This window comes from Oncorhynchus gorbuscha, linkage group LG08, assembly GCF_021184085.1.
Source record: "Oncorhynchus gorbuscha isolate QuinsamMale2020 ecotype Even-year linkage group LG08, OgorEven_v1.0, whole genome shotgun sequence".
Taxonomy (NCBI): Eukaryota; Metazoa; Chordata; class Actinopteri; order Salmoniformes; family Salmonidae; genus Oncorhynchus; species Oncorhynchus gorbuscha.
In genome coordinates this window covers 16375552-16395641 of record NC_060180.1, presented here as the reverse complement: position 1 = coordinate 16395641, position 20090 = coordinate 16375552, and the positions used below count along the sequence as shown (strand labels likewise).

The 20090-nt window shown below is 44.1% G+C and overlaps 1 pseudogene; it reads left to right on the top strand.

The window, feature by feature from the left end:
• Positions 1 to 20090, top strand: part of LOC124041257 — a 279206-nt pseudogene that overhangs the window by 59338 nt on the left and 199778 nt on the right.

Sequence of the window (20090 nt, the reverse complement as noted above, 5' to 3'; positions counted from 1 at the left end):
ACATTCTCCCAATCTTCTTCTGGATCATCCAAATGCTATCTAGCAAACTTCAGACGGGCCTGGACAAGTACTGGCTTAAGCAGGGGGACACGTCTGGCACTGCAGGATTTGAGTCCCTGGCGGCGTAGTGTGTTACTGATGGTAGGCTTTGTTACTTTGGTCCCAGCTCTCTGCAGGTCATTCACTAGGTCCCCCTGTGTGGTTCTGTGAGAGCCAGAAATCTTGCTTGTTTGTAGGTGACCAAATACTTATTTTCCACCATAATTTGCAAATAAATTAATTAAACATCCTACAATGTGATTTTCTGGAAAAAAAATTTTCTCATTTTGTCTGTCATAGTTGAAGTGTACCTATGATGAAAATTACAGGCCTCTCATCTTTTTAAGTGGGAGAACTTGCACAATTGGTGTCTGACTAAATACTTTTTTGCCCCACTGTATGTATGTATGTATGTATGTATGTATGTATGTATGTATGTATGTATGTATGTATGTATGTATGTATGTATGTATGTATGTATGTATGTATGTATGTATGTATGTATGTATGTATGTATGTATGTATGTATGTATGTATGTATGTATGTATGTATGTATGTATGTATGTATGTATGTATGTATGTATGTATGTATGTATGTGCATGCCTCTGAAGAGTTCACTTAAGTAATTATGTTCAAAACAAACACTTATCATGAGTTTTTAAGTCAGAAAATGTATGCAACAATTTAAGATGGCCCCTTTAAGTAATATATGGTAATATATGTAATTATTTCCAAACTACAGTTATCATTTCCAAACTACAAGAAAAAAGGCTAACTATGTTGTGGTGGATGTATCTTGTTTCCTACTCCCATGCCAAATGAAGTCCATCTAAATATTGCTTTTATAGAGATGTTATTTTGATTCACTGACTCTATTCCTTCACTCCACTCCCCCCTTTCCTCTCCTGTTTTTATCTCTCTCTCTCCTCTAACATCAAACCTCTCCTCCAAACCATCATGCTATTCTTTTCTCCCATGATTCTTTTCTGCTTTCCTTCTATGGCACCATTAACCCTGACCTCTAAAGACTGGCAGTATGAGGGTAAGAGGGTAGACCTTCACTTTTCCTCTCTCTCGCTCTCCCTTTCTCTCGGCATTAAGTGTATATTGACTCTCAACTAGGGTTGCAAAGCTACCGGTAATTTAACAAAGCTAATAAACAGTTTACCTATGTCAATCTATGGTAACTTTGGTAATTTATACTTGGATAACAAAAAAAGATGTGTATATTAAACATCAATGGTATTCACTAAGTTGATGGTTTATGTTTAGGATAAAGTCATTCTTTGTCATTGTATTTTTTTAATCATCTTATTTTATATATTTTTATTTGTGATAAGGCCACACAGAGGGCCAGAGATAATTACAGACCAAAAAGGACACTAAATGTCTTGTTGTTAATTATATAAAATCATTGATAACCAAAATGCTGGTAGTTTACTGGCAAACGTTTTTCAGTAATATACCCTACCTTTGCAACCCTTCTCAATACCTTTCTCCTGTCTTTCTCTGTCATACAGTCATCACTGAAGCGCAATTCTCTCTTTGTACTCTGAGTAGTTCCCATCTGTGCATCTCCTGTACTGGACACTGTGCTCGTGTTGTCACCCACATGGTTGTCATATATTGTCATCATGTATTGTAGTGAATTGGTCATCACTGTGCTTTTGTGTCAGTGTCGTTCAACCCATTGATGTTCTTCAACAGTCATAGAAATGATGCAACCATTCTTAATCAGTTATGACAATTTATGTCAGCGTATAACATAAGGCTCTTTGTGGTGTTAATGTGTTTTATTGCATTCTCTCTCCGCATACAGAGTGTAAACTGTCTCGGTCAGGTCCCCCTGCTACCATAGTGACCATCGATGAAGAGAGCCCCAATGGTATGTACTACCTTTTTGTTTTCTCTGTACAGTACCTGCTGTTCAATATAGACCATAACATACAATTACAACACAGAGTTGAAGTACCGGTACTTGGATTTCTAAGTTAAGAGTCACCTGGTATGCTACTGGGTGGCCATTCAAACCTCTACACAAGATCCCAGGCTAGGAGCCTCTGTGCTCCTGTTGAGAACACATCTAGCTTAAAGACTTCAGTTACCTCTAGCACTATACTTTCTATTTACCTAATTAGCTCGATGAAAATCAACTTGTTGCAGGCACTTGTTATTGTGTACTATGTGTGTGTGTGTGTGTGTGAGTTGGCCTCCCCAGGCAGGGGACGTGTGTGCTTGGTACAGATGGTGTTTGTCGTGGTGGTGCGGTGTGGGGCTCCATTAGTGTATAGACCGCTCCCAACCGAGGACTGTACGGCTATGCATGGCTGTGTGCAACTGGTGACGGCTACAGCTCTGAGTGTGTTCAAGGACTCAGGGATGTCGCTAAACAGATGTGCACCAGTTTTTGGGGTCAAGTGTGCCGAAATCCTTCTCCAGTTTCCTCATTATTATCTTCCTCCACCTTTTGCCTCTCTTCCTCCTCCTCCTCCACTGCTAATATGGTTTTTGCTAGTGAGGTGAGATATTGCACCGTGCAGATTCATTTTATGTGTTTTTTTTCAACTGGTAAAAGGAATTTGGTTAAGAGTGAAGTAACTTCCAGCTGAGAAACAGGTGGACCTGCCTCAAAGTGGCTCCCTGCAGGAATAAGCTCTGCAGGTTAACAACATTTAATGAGCAGTTTTCAGTGAGCATGCTTTTCTGGGTCTGTTTATACAGTCAGTTTATTATTTCACACGCGCTTCACTGGGCTGTCACATCATACTGGAGTTGCCTCTCACAGGTGTGTGTGTGTGAGTGCACGAGCTCGACTCCATTTGCCTGTGCTCGTGCATCTCTGTTTCTGCTTTGCGGTTGTTTTGTTCTGGGTATGATTTATCGAAATTGAGAGCTGCATACATGTCCTTCCCAGCCCTACCTCTCCATACATGTCCTTCCCAGCCCTACCTCTCCATACACGTCCTTCCCAGCCCTACCTCTCCATACATGTCCTTCCCAGCCCTACCTCTCCATACATGTCCTTCCCAGCCCTACCTCTCCATACATGTCCTTCCCAGCCCTACCTCTCCATACATGTCCTTCCCAGCCCTACCTCTCCATACACGTCCTTCCCAGTCCTTCCCAGCCCTACCTCTCCAGTCCCCCTACCTCTCCATCCATACACGTCCTTCCCAGCCCTACCTCTACCATACATGTCCTACCTCTCCATACATGTCCTTCCCAGCCCTACCTCTCCATATGTGTTACTGTGATATGGCCATGATGGATTGTCTAGGGAATGTGTTAGACTGCCATGCATTCCCTTTTATATTAGTTTACGCCGGTCACCAGAAAAACTAACGGAATAATCATCAGTCCTTCACCATTTGCTTTGTCTGTAGGTTTCCAAGAAATGTCCTTGTTTTAGAATGTGTTTTGCATCACTTGAGGGACGAATACATCATAAGCCTTGTGATAGAAGACTTGAATCAGTTGCTGAAATTCTATTTTCAAAAGATTATTTCAATGGCCATTCATTGAAGAACAGAGTAGCCTGCACACTGCTCTTGCTCATATAACTTGTTTTTTTTAACCCGTTACACTCGTGGGAATTGGCCTATATGCATGTAGGGCCCAGTTCAAATGTTTCAAGCAGAAGAAATATGAGAAGCATATGCACAACTATAGTAGGAATTGAAAGGAAACCGAAAGTGAGGACACATTTTGAGCATTTGACATTTTCTGTACTTTTCGCAGCATTTGTCAATACCGAAATCTGACTCTTGATAGATTGAGTAACATAATAAGAATATACATGGAAAATGTGGGGATGTCCAACATAAGATAATAAAAAAAGGACAAGGGTTTGAGTAGATGTCTTAACTGCTGATTTGACTCAAGGAAATGAATGAATGTCACGTCACAACACAGTGTTAGCCTTTCACAAGGCACTTCGGTGAAACAGATTGTAATTTTGGTGTGCAAAGAATGGATCCATGAGCACATTCAGGTAATTGTTTTGTAGCCAATTTTCTTCACAATAGACAAACATCGGTATGTTTGCTGTACAATTACAAGTATGATATGGCGTCATTCCCCAAATTGTTCAGAGTAGAATAAGCCTATCATAAACATTAATACTGCAAATGACATGATTTTTATAATATTTATGCGTGTATGTGGTTTGCTTGCAAGGGATGTGTGGTTTGCTAGCATTACAACGAAACGGTATTTATTATAATCCTCAATGTCTCATCTTTCAGAACCCATCGAGTCCTCTTGATTTACAGCATTCCCGTCTCTCAGACGACAAAACGTTAGCAAAAGTAGCCAATGGGAGGGAGGGATGGGGGCATCTTCTTGTTGCGCTAGCCAATTAGTGTGAGGGAAGGGGGCATCTTCTTTTTGCGCCAGCCAATTAGCGGGAGGGATGGGGCATCTTCTTGTTGCGCTTGGTGCTCACACCAAATGTCTGTCAGTTGAATTCCATACAGCGCTGTAAAGAGGAGACATAGAGCTCTATCGTCATGTACAGCCCGTTACTGTACAGCCACTGCTTTCCAATTTAGGCACTTATCAATGACCAAACCGTATATGGATTGAAAAGTGCACAGCTTAAGTGTGGGCCTCTCTGCTATTGTCAGGGCTTTGAAAAAAAGCTCTGACGAAGGCCAAAAGGAATACATGTAAGCTTTAATAAAAAAGTGAAACAAGCGAGAGCAGTGTGCAGGTTTCTCTTTTCTTTGAAGTAATGCAACAAAACTCAGATGTGAGTGGCCATTCATTGGTATTGTGTGCTGTGGCATTATGGTGGGCCAAGGAAGGAACAGAAAACAATATTAATTCATGTTATGCAGGTGAATGAGGACCCAAAAGCGACTTGGCGAAAACAGAGTTTTTAATCCAGTAAAGTTACTTTACAAACAAAAGGCATAATACTACTCGTAATGACGAGAACAGACTGGAGACTTGATCAAGAACTGCAGGTTGCCTCGGGAAGGCACTTGAACGTAGCAGACTCAGACACCTGCTCACCACGCAGCATCTGAGGGAAACACGACACGACAGGGCAATACATAGACACAGCACGGTGAATAATAGACAAGGATCCGACAGGGCAGGAACGGAAAACAAGGAGAGAAATAGGGACTCTAATCAGGGAAAAGGATCGGGAACAGGTGTGGGAAGACTAAATGATGATTAGGGGAATAGGAACAGCTGGGAGCAGGAACGGAACGATAGAGAGAAGAGAGAGCGAGAGAGTGAGAGAGGGAGGGGGAGAGAGAGGGATAGAAAGAGGGAAAGAACCTAATAAGACCAGCAGAGGGAAACGAATAGAAGGGGAAGCACAGGGACAAGACATGATAATCAATGACAAAACATGACAATTCATGTCACTTTCTTTACTGCCTAGTACTTAACGTGCTCAAAGAGAGGTCTGAATAGCTTGAATGCCTCAATGTTTTTTCATGTTGTTGCTAAGGAAGAAATGGACCCAAATTTTGACGTCAATTTCCATTGTCAATCATACCATCATTGGTGTATTGAATGGGATAATGCAAATCAAATCAAATCAAATTTTATTTGTCACATACACATGGTTAGCAGATGTTAATGCGAGTGTAGCGAAATGCTTGTGCTTCTAGTTCCGACAATGCAGTGATAACCAACAAGTAATCTAACTAACAATTCCAAAACTACTGTCTTATACACAGTGTAAGGGGATAAGGAATATGTACATAAAGATATATGAATGAGTGATGGTACAGGGCAGCATACAGTAGATGGTATCGAGTACAGTATATACATATGAGATGAGTGTGTAGACAAAGTAAACAAAGTGGCATAGTTAAAGTGGCTAGTGATACATGTATTACCTAAGGATGCAGTCGATGATGTAGAGTACAGTATATACATATGCATATGAGATGAATAATGTAGGGTAAGTAACATTATATAAGGTAGCATTGTTTACAGTGGCTAGTGATATATTTACATCATTTCCCATCAATTCCCATTATTAAAATGGCTGGAGTTGGGTCAGTGTCAATGACAGTGTGTTGGCAGCAGCCACTCAATGTTAGTGGTGGCTGTTTAACAGTCTGATGACCTTGAGATAGAAGCTGTTTTTCAGTCTCTCGGTCCCAGCTTTGATGCACCTGTACTGACCTCGCCTTCTGGATGATAGCGGGGTGAACAGGCAGTGGTTCGGGTGGTTGATGTCCTTGATGATCTTTATGGCCTTCCTGTAACAACGGGTGGTGTAGGTGTCCTGGAGGGCAGGTAGTTTGCCCCCGGTGATGCGTTGTGCAGTCCTCACTACCCTCTGGAGAGCCTTACGGTTGAGGGCGGAGCAGTTGCCGTACCAGGCGGTGATACAGCCCGCCAGGATGCTCTCGATTGTGCATCTGTAGAAGTTTGTGAGTGCTTTTGGTGACAAGCCGAATTTCTTCAGCCTCCTGAGGTTGAATAGGCGCTGCTGCGCCTTCTTCACGACTCTGTCAGTGTGAGTGGACCAATTCAGTTTGTCTGTGATGTGTATGCCGAGGAACTTAAAACTAGCTACCCTCTCCACTACTGTTCCATCGATGTGGATAGGGGGGAGTTCCCTCTGCTGTTTCCTGAAGTCCACAATCATCTCCTTAGTTTTGTTGACGTTGAGTGTTAGGTTATTTTCCTGACACCACACTCCGAGGGCCCTCACCCCACCCAACGGGAAGCATTGTAAGGGAAGCAATATGATGCCTGTATTCAAATGATCCTCCTCATGTATATCATCTATACAATTCCAAGATTGATTGATGAGGACTTATTGGTCAGCTGGTGATATACTGATAGAAGGGTGAAGAGGTGGATAGGGAGATAGGTTGAGCAATGTAAAAGATGGCTAGGAGGACTGAGTGATACATTGCTATATAGATGACTAAACAAATCACTTGCTTATTATTGTTTATGTTCAGGCTTAGCTTTATTCTAGACATGCTTTTCTCATTACAGCTCACCATGTCTGCCTACTAGGGCCTCTGTGCAGTCTGAGAATACCAAGGGCTCACAAGGGGATATGACTGCTCATTCAAATGGAACATAGCATGTTTAATTTATTCAAAATGCTTGTTGTGCAGTCACTCTGACAGGTGCCAGAAAGATTCAAAGTATCACTTCACCATTTATTGCTGATTTCTATCGTAAAGACAAAGCTTGTTTTGTTTTTGCTTTTTTGCTGGTTCAATGTAGGAGAAAGCAAATGTGTTTTTTCCCAGGTTTCAACTGCAGTTAATCGGATTGAAGAGATTTCTATCTGGGGGATAAAGGATATGGGCTGTCTGCAGGTGTAGAGAGAGACGGGAACCGAACTAGAGAGAGAGCATTACAGAAGTGAGTGGAGGTAGAGAGAGGACGTTGGAGAGCGAGAGGAAGGACGGCGAGAAGGAGAGTGAGAAGACAGAAAAAGAGAGAAAGTGTGTGAGAGAACGAGAGAATAATACAGATTGTCTTAGAAGAGAGAAAGAAAAGTGAGTGACAGGTAAAGAGATGAAGTGAAAGAGATCACGTGAGCAGTATAGAGATAAAGAGATTAAGAGAGAGAGAATGAGAGAGTGAGACGGAACTACATAGTATGGAAAGAGAGGTAAATGAGAGGAACGAATACCCTGAGAAAGGTGAGGGAGAGTGAGAATGAGAGAAAGAGGCAGAGAATTTCACCGAGCAGAGCTATGAAAAGAGAGTGGAAGTGAGCGAGATGGGAGGGACAGAATGGAAGAAGCAGATCTAGGTGCCTGTAAACTAAGGGTCCGGTTCCTGGTGTTTTACTTTCCTACACAAATGCATGATTTATATCAGTTGAAGCTAGTAACGTGTGAAAGGCTGCCCATTCCTCTCATGGAAATATTGAGCGACAGCTTGCAGGAAATATAAAAATGTATTAAAGTAGTGCAGCTGAGTTTTTTTTTTAGAAAGGAGCATTTTATACAGTATGTGCGTGCTGTGGGCAAGCATAAGTCGCGGTGAGATCACTTGACTGATAAAGTCTTTGTAGTAAAGTAGGACTATCCATATGAATGACATACACTGATTATGCAAAATGTTAAGAACACCTGCTCTTTCCATGACATAGACTAACTAGGTGAATCCAGGTGAAAGCTATGATTGCTTATTGATGTCACTTGTTAAATCCACTTCAATCAGGGTAGATGGAAGGGAGGAGACAGGTTAAAGAAATATTTTTATGCCTTGAGACCATTGAGACATGGATTGTGTATGTGTGGCATTCAGAGGGTGAATGGACAAGAAAAAAATATTTAAGTTCCTTTGAGCAGGGTATGGTAGTAGGTGTTCTTGTGTCAATAACTGCAACCCTGCTGGGTTTTTCATGCTGAACAGTTTCCTTTGTGTATCAAGAATGGTCCACCACCCAAAGGACATCCAGCCAACTTGACACAACTGTGGGAAACATTGGAGTCAACCTAGGACAGCATCCCTGTGGAACACTTTTGACACCTTGTAGAGTCTATGGCCCGACAAGTGCAAGTGACCAATGCTGTTTCAGATTCTGTTCATGCCCTGACGCATTGAGGATGTTCTGAGGGCAAAAGGGAGGGGGGCAACTCAATATTAAGACGGTGTACCTGATGTTTGGTATACTCAGTGTATTTATGTTATGCAGGTGAATGAGGACCCAAAAGCGACTTGGCGAAAACAGAGTCTTTATTCCAGTAAAGGAAATATGCAATACTCCTAGACAAATCGGAGCGGTAAACAAAGCATAAAAAACTAATTCCACTCGTAGTGACGAGGACAGACTGGAGACTCGACCATAAACTGTAGGTTGCCTCGGGAAGGCACCGACCGTAGCAGACTCAGACACCTGCTCACACGCAGCATCTGAGGGAAACACGACACGACAGGGCGAGACAAAGACACAGCACGGTGAACAATATACAAGGATCCGACAGGACAGAAACGGAAGACAAGGGGAGAAATAGGGACTCTAATCAGAGGGCAAGATACGGAACAGGTGTGAAAAGATTAGATGATTGATTAGGGGAATAGGAACAGCTGGGAGCAGGAACGGAACGATAGAGAGAAGAGAGAGAGGGAGGGAGAGAGAAAAAAGGGAACGAACCTAAAAAGACCAGCAGGGGGAAAACGAACAGAAGGGAAAGCAAAATGACAAGACAATATAAGACAAAACATGACAGTACCCCCCCACTCACCGAGCGCCTCCTGGCGCACTCGAGGAGGAATCCTGGCGGCAACGGAGGAAATCATCAATCAGCGAACGGTCCAGCACGTCCCGAGACGGAACCCAACTCCTCTCCTCAGGACCGTAACCCTCCCAATCCACTAAGTATTGGTGACCCCGTCCCCGAGAACGCATGTCCATGATCCTACGTACCTTGTAAATAGGTGCGCTCTCGACAAGGACGGGAGGGGGGGAGGGAAGACGAACGGGGGTGCGAAGAAAGGGCTTGACACAGGAGACATGGAAGACAGGATGGACGCGACGAAGATGTCGCGGAAGAAGCAGTCGCACAGCGACAGGATTGACGACCTGGGAGACACGGAACAGACCAATGAACCGCGGAGTCAACTTACGAAAAGCTGTCGTAAGGGGAAGGTTGCGAGTGGAAAGCCACACTCTCTGGCCGCAACAATACCTAGGACTCTTAATCCTACGTTTATTGGCGGCTCTCACAGTCTGTGCCCTGTAACGGCAAAGTGCAGACCTCACCCTCCTCCAGGTGCGCTCACAACGTTGGACAAACGCTTGAGCGGAGGGAACGCTGGACTCGGCAAGCTGGGATGAGAACAGAGGAGGCTGGTAACCCAGACTACTCTGAACGGAGATAACCCGGTAGCAGACGAAGGAAGCGGGTTGTGAGCGTATTCTGCCCAGGGGAGCTGTTCTGCCCAAGACGCAGGGTTTCTAAAAGAAAGGCTGCGTAGTATGCGACCAATCGTCTGATTGGCCCTTTCTGCTTGACCGTTAGACTGGGGATGAAAGAGAGACTGACGGACGCACCAATCAAACGACAGAACTCCCTCCAAAACTGTGACGTGAATTGCGGGCCTCGGTCTGAAACGGCGTCTAACGGGAGGCCATGAATTCTGAACACATTCTCGATGATGATTTGTGCCGTCTCCTTAGCGGAAGGAAGTTTAGCGAGGGGAATGAAATGTGCCGCCTTAGAGAACCTATCGACAACCGTAAGAATCACAGTCTTCCCCGCAGACAAAGGCAGACCGGTAATGAAGTCTAAGGCGATGTGAGACCATGGTCGAGAAGGAATGGGAAGCGGTCTGAGACGACCGGCAGGAGGAGAGTTACCTGACTTAGTCTGCGCGCAGTCCGAACAAGCAGCCACGAAACGGCGCGTGTCACGCTCCTGAGTAGGCCACCAAAAGCGCTGGCGAATAGAAGCAAGAGTACCTCGAACGCCGGGATGACCAGCTAACTTGGCAGAGTGAGCCCACTGAAGAACAGCCAGACGAGTAGAAACAGGAACGAAAAGAAGGTTACTAGGACAAGCGCGCGGCGACGCAGTGTGCGTGAGTGCTTGCTTAACCTGTCTTTCAATTCCCCAGACTGTCAACCCGACAACACGCCCATAAGGAAGAATCCCCTCGGGATCAGTAGAAGCCACAGAAGAACTAAAGAGACGGGATAAGGCATCAGGCTTGGTGTTCTTACTACCCGGACGGTAAGAAATCACAAACTCGAAACGAGCGAAAAACAACGCCCAACGAGCTTGACGTGCATTAAGTCGTTTAGCAGAACGGATGTACTCAAGGTTCTTATGGTCTGTCCAAACGACAAAAGGGACGGTCGCCCCCTCCAACCACTGTCGCCATTTGCCTAGGGCTAAGCGGATGGCGAGCAGTTCGCGGTTACCCACATCATAGTTGCCTTCCGATGGCGACAGGCGATGAGAAAAATAAGCGCAAGGATGAACCTTATCGTCAGACTGGAAGCGCTGGGATAGAATGGCTCCCACGCCTACCTCTGAAGCGTCAACCTCGACAATGAATTGTCTAGTGACGTCAGGAGTAACGAGGATAGGAGCGGACGTAAAACGTTCTTTGAGAAGATCAAAAGCTCCCTGGGCAGAACCGGACCACTTAAAACACGTCTTGACAGAAGTAAGAGCTGTGAGAGGGGCAGCAACTTGACCGAAATTACGAATGAAACGCCGATAGAAATTAGCGAAACCTAGAAAGCGCTGCAACTCGACACGTGACCTTGGAACGGGCCACTCACTGACAGCTTGGACCTTAGCGGGATCCATCTGAATGCCTTCAGCGGAAATAACAGAACCGAGAAAAGTAACGGAGGAGACATGAAAAGAGCACTTCTCAGCCTTCACGTAGAGACAATTCTCTAAAAGGCGCTGGAGTACACGTCGAACGTGCTGAACATGAATCTCGAGTGACGGTGAAAAAATCAGGATATCGTCAAGGTAGACAAAAACAAAGATGTTCAGCATGTCTCTCAGAACATCATTAACTAATGCCTGAAAAACAGCTGGCGCATTGGCGAGACCAAACGGCAGAACCCGGTACTCAAAATGCCCTAACGGAGTGTTAAACGCCGTTTTCCACTCGTCCCCCTCTCTGATGCGCATGAGATGGTAAGCGTTACGAAGGTCCAACTTAGTAAAGCACCTGGCTCCCTGCAGAATCTCGAAGGCTGATGACATAAGGGGAAGCGGATAACGATTCTTAACCGTTATGTCATTCAGCCCTCGATAATCCACGCAGGGGCGCAGAGTACCGTCCTTCTTCTTAACAAAAAAAACCCCCACCCCGGCCGGAGAGGAAGAAGGCACTACGGTACCGGCGTCAAGAGACACAGACAAATAATCCTCGAGAGCCTTACGTTCGGGAGCCGACAGAGAGTATAGTCTACCCCGAGGAGGAGTGGTCCCCGGAAGGAGATCAATACTACAATCATACGACCGGTGAGGAGGAAGGGAGTTGGCTCGGGACCGACTGAAGACCGTGCGCAGATCATGATATTCCTCCGGCACTCCTGTCAAATCGCCAGGTTCCTCCTGAGAAGTGGGGACAGAAGAAACGGGAGGGATAGCAGACATTAAACACTTCACATGACAAGAAACGTTCCAGGATAGGATAGAATTACTAGACCAATTAATAGAAGGATTATGACATACTAGCCAGGGATGACCCAAAACAACAGGTGTAAAAGGTGAACGAAAAATCAAAAAGGAAATAGTCTCACTGTGGTTACCAGATACTGTGAGGGTTAAAGGTAGTGTCTCATATCTGATACTGGGGAGAAGACTACCATCTAAGGCGAACATGGGCGTAGGCTTCTCTAACTGTCTGAAAGGAATGTCATGTTTCCGAGCCCATGCTTCGTCCATAAAACAACCCTCAGCCCCAGAGTCTATCAAGGCACTGCATGTAGCACCCGAACCGGTCCAGCGTAGATGGACCGACATAGTAGTACAGGATCTTGATGGAGAGACCTGAGTAGTAGCGCTCACCAGTAGCCCTCCGCTTACTGATGAGCTCTGGCTTTACTGGACATGAATTGACAAAATGTCCAGCAAGTCCGCAATAGAGGCACAGGCGGTTGGTGATCCTCCGTTCCCTCTCCTTAGTCGAGATGCGAATACCTCCCAGCTGCATGGGCTCAGTCTCTGAGCCAGAGGAGGGAGATGGTTGCGATGCGGAGCAGGGAAACACCGTTAACGCGAGCTCTCTTCCACGAGCTTGGTGACGAAGATCTACCCGTCGTTCTATGCGGATGGCGAGAGCAATCAAAGAGTCCACACTGGAAGGAACCTCCCGGGAGAGAATCTCATCTTTAACCACTGCGTGGAGTCCCTCCAGAAAACGAGCGAGCAGCGCCGGCTCGTTCCAGTCACTAGAGGCAGCAAGAGTGCGAAACTCTATAGAGTAATCCGTTATGGATCGATCACCTTGACATAGGGAAGCCAGGGCCCTAGAAGCCTCCCTACCAAAAACTGAACGGTCAAAAACCCGAATCATCTCCTCTTTAAAGTTCTGGTAATTGTTAGAACAATCAGCCCTTGCCTCCCAGATAGCTGTGCCCCACTCTCGAGCCCGGCCAGTAAGGAGTGATATGACGTAAGCAACCCGAGCTCTCTCTTTACAGTATGTGTTGGGTTGGAGAGAGAACACAATATCAAAGGAGCGGCACTCCGTGGGCTGCCCGGAGTAACAAGGTGGGTTATTAACCCTAGGTTCCGGAGGCTCGGCAGACCAGGAAGTAACAGGTGGCACGAGACGAAGACTCTGGAACTGTCCAGAGAGGTCGGAAACCTGAGCGGCCAGGTTCTCCACGGCATGACGAGCAGCAGACAATTCCTGCTTGTGTCTGCCGAGCATGGCTCCTTGGATCTCGACGGCAGTGTTACGAGCGTCTGTAGTCGCTGGGTCCATTCTTTGGTCGGATCCTTCTGTTATGCAGGTGAATGAGGACCCAAAAGCGACTTGGCGAAAACAGAGTCTTTATTCCAGTAAAGGAAATATGCAATACTCCTAGACAAATCGGAGCGGTAAACAAAGCATAAAAAACTAATTCCACTCGTAGTGACGAGGACAGACTGGAGACTCGACCATAAACTGTAGGTTGCCTCGGGAAGGCACCGACCGTAGCAGACTCAGACACCTGCTCACACGCAGCATCTGAGGGAAACACGACATGACAGGGCGAGACAAAGACACAGCACGGTGAACAATATACAAGGATCCGACAGGACAGAAACGGAAGACAAGGGGAGAAATAGGGACTCTAATCAGAGGGCAAGATACGGAACAGGTGTGAAAAGATTAGATGATTGATTAGGGGAATAGGAACAGCTGGGAGCAGGAACGGAACGATAGAGAGAAGAGAGAGAGGGAGGGAGAGAGAAAAAAGGGAACGAACCTAAAAAGACCAGCAGGGGGAAAACGAACAGAAGGGAAAGCAAAATGACAAGACAATATAAGACAAAACATGACAATTTAAGTCACAAATATCACTTCCCTTCATGAATAAGATATCACTACCCTGATTAAAAAATACACATATTCACACACATACAGTGCCTTGAAAAAGTATTCATCCCCCTTGGCGTAAATAAACGCTAAAATTTTAAGACAGAGAATCGTTATTGTCTTTACTGGAGAAAAATACCAAAGAATGCGTTCTCATTCACGCGCTTGGAAACACTACAGCCAACATGGGAGCCACCTCGAACAACTACAATTTCTGGCTCATTTTTCCAAAAACTAGCCTAAAACTCTTTCTAAAGACTGTTGACATCTAGTGGAAGCCCTAGGAACAGCAATCTGGGAGGATTTTGCCTTCTAATAAAAGTGACAGCCATATCAGTTCTGTTATACTCAGAGACATTATTTTAATAGTTTTAGAAACGTTTGTATTTTCTATCCAAATCTACCAATTATATGGATATCTTTGCTTCTGGGCCTGAGTAACAGGCAGTTTACTTTGGGCACGCTTTTCATACGCACGTGAAAATACTGCCCCCTACCCAAGAGAGGTTAAGAGGAAACATTTAAATGTCTTGGAATGGCCTCAATCCAATTGAGAATCTGTGGTATGACTTAAAGATTGCTGTACACCAGCGGAACACATCGAATTTGAAGGAGCTGGAGCAGTTTTGCCTTGACGAATGGGCAAAAATCCTAGTGGCTATATGTGCCAAGCTTATAGAGACATACCCAAAGAGACTTGCAGCTGTAATTGCTGCAAAATGTGGCTCTGCAAAGTATTGCCTTTTGCGGGGTCTTATTTCTTGTTTGCTTCACAATAAAAAATATTTTGCATCTTCAAAGTGGTAGACATCTTGTGTAAATCAAAGTATACAAATCCCCCAAAATCTATTTTAATTCCAGATTGTAAGACAACAGATAGGAAAAATGCGAAGGGGGTGAATAATTTCGCAAGCCACTGTACTGTGCATGCAAGCACACACACACATGCATACAATGAAAGCTGAAGATGAAGAATGCTCCCTCTCCACAAAAGCAATGGCAACCGCAACAGGCTTCTCCAGAGCATCCCCTGTAGTTAGACTTGGACTGTATCGCCAAAGAGCTACATTAATGCTGATTAGTTAGCCTGAACTAGCTGATGCCAATCAACTAATGTGCAGAATAAGAATGCACTAGATTCAGTCTGCTAACGAGAGAGGCCGAAATACAACACTAGACACAGGCACTTGGCTCAGGACTGAGGCTGCATTAGAGGAATTGACATAGCAGAAGGAGAACCAAGCAGCTGAATCAGAGGGTTCCAGACAATAAATGTCATTCAGTCTCTCGGTCTCCTCTTTCTAGGAAAGCATTCAAGGACTGAAGGATGCTGTCTTCCATAGGAAAATGTCAGGTGCAAAGTACCTCAGAACCAGTTTCAAAATTGTTTTAAATGTTGTTTGTGGCTTCAACAATCTGAGAAAGCGCCCATGCAAGGGCCTTGTGACTGTTTTCTCAACAACCATGGATTCATTAGTTACTCCTCTCTCCAATTATCCACACACACATGACGGTGAACTAACACACTTTCAATTGTCAATTATTTTATTTCATTCTCACATTAGAATTAAGCAAATCTTGTTAATTTGTCTCTGGTGTACACCTGTTTGCCCTGTAGCACATTACCTATTTTAAGGGTCTCAGATTGTTATTGTTGTAACTTCTTCTAGCTGAGATGCCGGTTTGGTATTCTGGAGCCGTCTCTCTGTGATTCAAACGACGAGACCCCTGGTGGAAACGCATGCATGAATGCCTGGCAGCAGAGTAAAGAGAGAGAGACAGAGTGTGTGTTTGTGCGTTTTTGTTCCTGCATGAGTATGCATGTGCCTGGGTTGGTTACAGTGTGTGGATGTGTTCTGTGATGTGATTGGTTTACATTCAAGGGTTAAATTTGGATTTTGCAGATGTTCATTCCTAGTTAACCACTGACAGTCTGATACAGAGAAAGTGTTTGTGTATGTAATCATTTGGTTGGTGCCTTTATTTGCCCTATTTTAAAGGTTTTATTAATATGCATGTGTTAATTAGAAATGTTTTTTTTTTTGCATATCCTACACTCCCTGAAAGGACGACCCTGTAGCAATTAGGGTTAAGTGCCATGCTCAAGGTCACATCAACCAATTTATTTTTTTACCTGGCTTGAGGATTTGAACTAGAGACCTTTCGGTTACTGGCCCAACGCTCTGACTGCTAGGCTACCTACTGGCGAGTGTGTGCGCATGTGCATGCTTGCATACGTGCGTGCGTCCTGTTGAAGTAATTGCAAGGCCAGCAATATATAATTAGAGAGTGTGGCTGAAAGGACTGGATTAGTCCACGACACCTGCTACGTCTTTGGATTAGAGAGGGAGAGGAAGAGAGAGGGATTGAGAGGCGTGTGGGGGAGATGAGTATGGTGCATGGAAAGTGGAAAGCAAAGAGAGAGGGCAGTGTGTTGACAGTGTGCATACTGTTGGTGCTTGCATGCTTGCCTCCGTGCATGTGATGTATTAGCAAATAAAAATGTAATTCATCCAGACGTTCCATTATACTATTGTTTTTTTCATATGATGTATCTCGATGGCTTCGTGTTTGAATCTGCTTGCTAATTCAGTGGAACGTCAAATCTTTAGTGGAATGGTAGAACACTAGTTGATTTGTATCTCGGTGTCCACCCAATTAGCCTTGTGGAGTTGCTCGTGTGATTTTTTGGTATTGTCAAACATATTCCTACAGTTGATGTGTAATAAGGCTGCGATTACAGTATTATGTTGAGATAAACAGTCAGTTTAATTAGCTGTGTTGTGCTAAATTGATTTGACACTTGGTTTACCCTCATTAAAAACACGCTATAGAGATGAGTTTCTTTGAAGTATAGCTAGCATTCTGCATCCTCATTTACATACACTTAAATTCTTTGTGAGGATTCTTGCCTTTTTCCATTTAAAAACCTCCACCTTTGTTTAATTTTATTTTCATAGCTATCTACTCACAAAACAGATTACTAAATCAAATGTAATATGTTCACTCGCCTTCACAATATTATATAAACCTCTAATACAGAACTCATCCGAACAACTTAAATTCCCAACTGTAATGTAATTTTATAAGAAGTAGGAAGAAAAATGCCTCTTTCCCGTCCTTCACTTTCTCTCAAGTCGATTCTGACGTGAATTCTCAGCCCCAGTTGCATTATCCAATTGCCTCTCCCCGAGTGTCTGAGCATTGTCACGTTAGATTTAAAAATGTTCTGTGTATTGTCATTTTGGATTTGCATCTCTCTAAGAAAATCCTGGGGTAAATTTTCACAAGAACAGCATCCCCTTGTATTAGCTGCTTGGAAAATCTGATCTCAAGAAATTACTTTATTTTAATAGTTTCATGGTCACACAAGTAATACGGATTAAAAGTTTAAATGTATTTTTTTTTTTGATTTCAGTTTATGTGACAAAACAAGCAAGTAGATTGTAGAGAGTAATTGTACCATCTAAACCACTGTGAAATATATTTTCCATAATGTATATTTTTTTCAGCTGTTTGAAGCTGGTGTACAAAACAGAAAGTAAAATACACAAAAACGAAACTTCGGAAGGGAAAGCATTGAAGTAATGCACCTAGAAAAGATTTACCGCTTCTTGGATTTACTTTCAATGAGAATGACAGATCTATGTGAATTGAATGCCGCAAAAGTTACATATTGCAGCTTTAATCCTCTCATTAGACTGAGTAATCATTAAAGGGATAGGTCATCTTCATTTCACTATTGGATCTCATAAATTACCTGTAAAATCAGCGTGTAGATACTTCCCTTGAGAAGGGGGCTGAATTTACTGATTCAGCCTTGGTTTCAATTGTCCTCATTAGAAAATGCAACTGAGAATGAGATTTGGGTCTTGGAGGCGGGCGTTGATGTGGGTGTCTCTTGTGTAATAATATTAATACATTTTATTTGGGGAACGCCTTTCAAGATACTCAAGGACATCTTACATTAAAAGTAGGCCTACATAAAATCAAGTACAGTACATAAAATCAAATGAATGCACCATTTAAATGTGCAATTTAAAATCAAAGCACCAGATGAAACAGGAGGGAGGGGTTGGGAAGAGGATACGATCTCAGTTTAGGGTAAGGGTTTGGGTTGGGGACACACACAGGGATACATAGGGAACTGGGAAGGCACAGAAGAGGGTGGTAGGACAGAGTCAATCATGGATGCTAGCCTATAAGATATAAGCATCGTTGAAGAGGTTTGTTTTGAGGAGGTTTTTGAATGTGATGATTGCATGTGGTATGTGTAGGGGGAGTACATTCCAGAGCCTGGGTGCTGAGCAGCTGAATGCCCTAGCACCTATGGTGGAGAGGGGTTGTGACAAATAGGGCTATCTTCTGTATACCACCACTACCTTGTCACAACACAACTGATTGGCTCAAACACATTAAGAAGGAAAGAAATTCCACAAATTAACTTTGAGAAAGAAACACCCGTTAATTGAAATGCATTCCACGTGACTACCTCATGAAGCTGGTTGAGAGAATACCAAGACTGTGCAAAGCTGTCATCAAGACAAAGAGTGGCTAGTTTGAAGAATCTCAAATATAAAATATATTTTGATTTGATTAAAACTGGTAAAAAGCTTGTTGACATCCATGGTGCAGCTGTGGCAAGGCTGAAGTGGAGATTAGGCCAGCTTCATCAGCCTCGGTCTCTCTAGTTGAGGCTTAGGTCTGAAAAATAATCACACAATCCTCCCAGTTACTCACAACTGAATGGAGGAGAGAGAGAGAGAGAGAGAGCACTTGTATTTTTATCTACATTCTCCTTAAGATTGTATGTCTGCAGCAATGTTTAATAGGCTCGCATTGTTGAGAGCACGTCTTAAGTCTTGTTGTCACACACTGTCTGGACTGAGAGTGTGACAGAGCTTTATGTACAACACAAAGCTAATCAGAAGGCTTTACCTCTCCGAACAGATTTAACCTGCGGGATGCTCACTGGTTCCGTGAATAGAGACCCTAAAAGTCCTCATCAATACCACTTTCATGGATGTGAACATATTTACTGTAACGATGAAAGTCAAAGTCTCTCATTAGATGTTGGGGTGAAAGGGGATGTGATGCAGAGGGCGATACCCTATAGAAAATTTAACGAGCGATATAGCTGGTGCTGGTTGGCCACAATGAAGTTGTTTAGCTTTTAACTCACCCTTGGATCTTGTGCCCTCTGCCTTGAATGAGAACACGAACAAGACTAGAATAGTGTGTTTCAGTGTCATCTAAGGGACATGGGAGGGTTAGTGGCCCTGGAACACTCATATATATAGCTTTGAAATACTTTGAAAGGCTGGTCATGGCTCACATCAACACCTCCATCCCAGACACCCTGGATCTACTCCAATTCATATACTGCCCCAACAGAACAAGAGATGACACAATCTCTATTGCATTCCACACTGCCCTCACCCACATGGACAAATTGAATACCTATGTAAGAATGGTGTTCATTGACTACAGCTCTGCATTAACCACCATAGTCCCCTCCTAGCTCATTACCAAGCTCAGGACCCTGGGACTGAACACCTCTCTCTCTCTCTCTGGATCCTGGACTTCCTGACAGGCCGCCCCAAGTGGTAAGGGTAGACAAAAACACATCTGCCACAATCACCATCAAAACAGGGCTCCTTAGTGGTGTGTGCGTAGTGCCATCCTATACTCCCTTTTCACTCACAACTGAGTGGTCACGTACGACTCCAACACCATCATCAAGTTTTCTGAAGACACGATGGTGGTAGGACTGATCACAGACGGCAATGAGACAGCCTACAGGGAGGAGGTTAGAGACCTGGGAGTGTGGGGCCAGGACAACAAACTTTCAACATCAGCAAGACAATGGAGCTGATTGTGGACATCAGGAAACTGAGAGCTGGGCATGACCCCATTCACATTGACAGGGTTGTAGTGGAGCCGGTCAAGTGCTTCAAGTTCCTCTGTGTCTACATCACTACGGAATTAACATGGTTCACACACACCCACACAGTTATGAAGAGGGCAAGACAACTTCTCTTC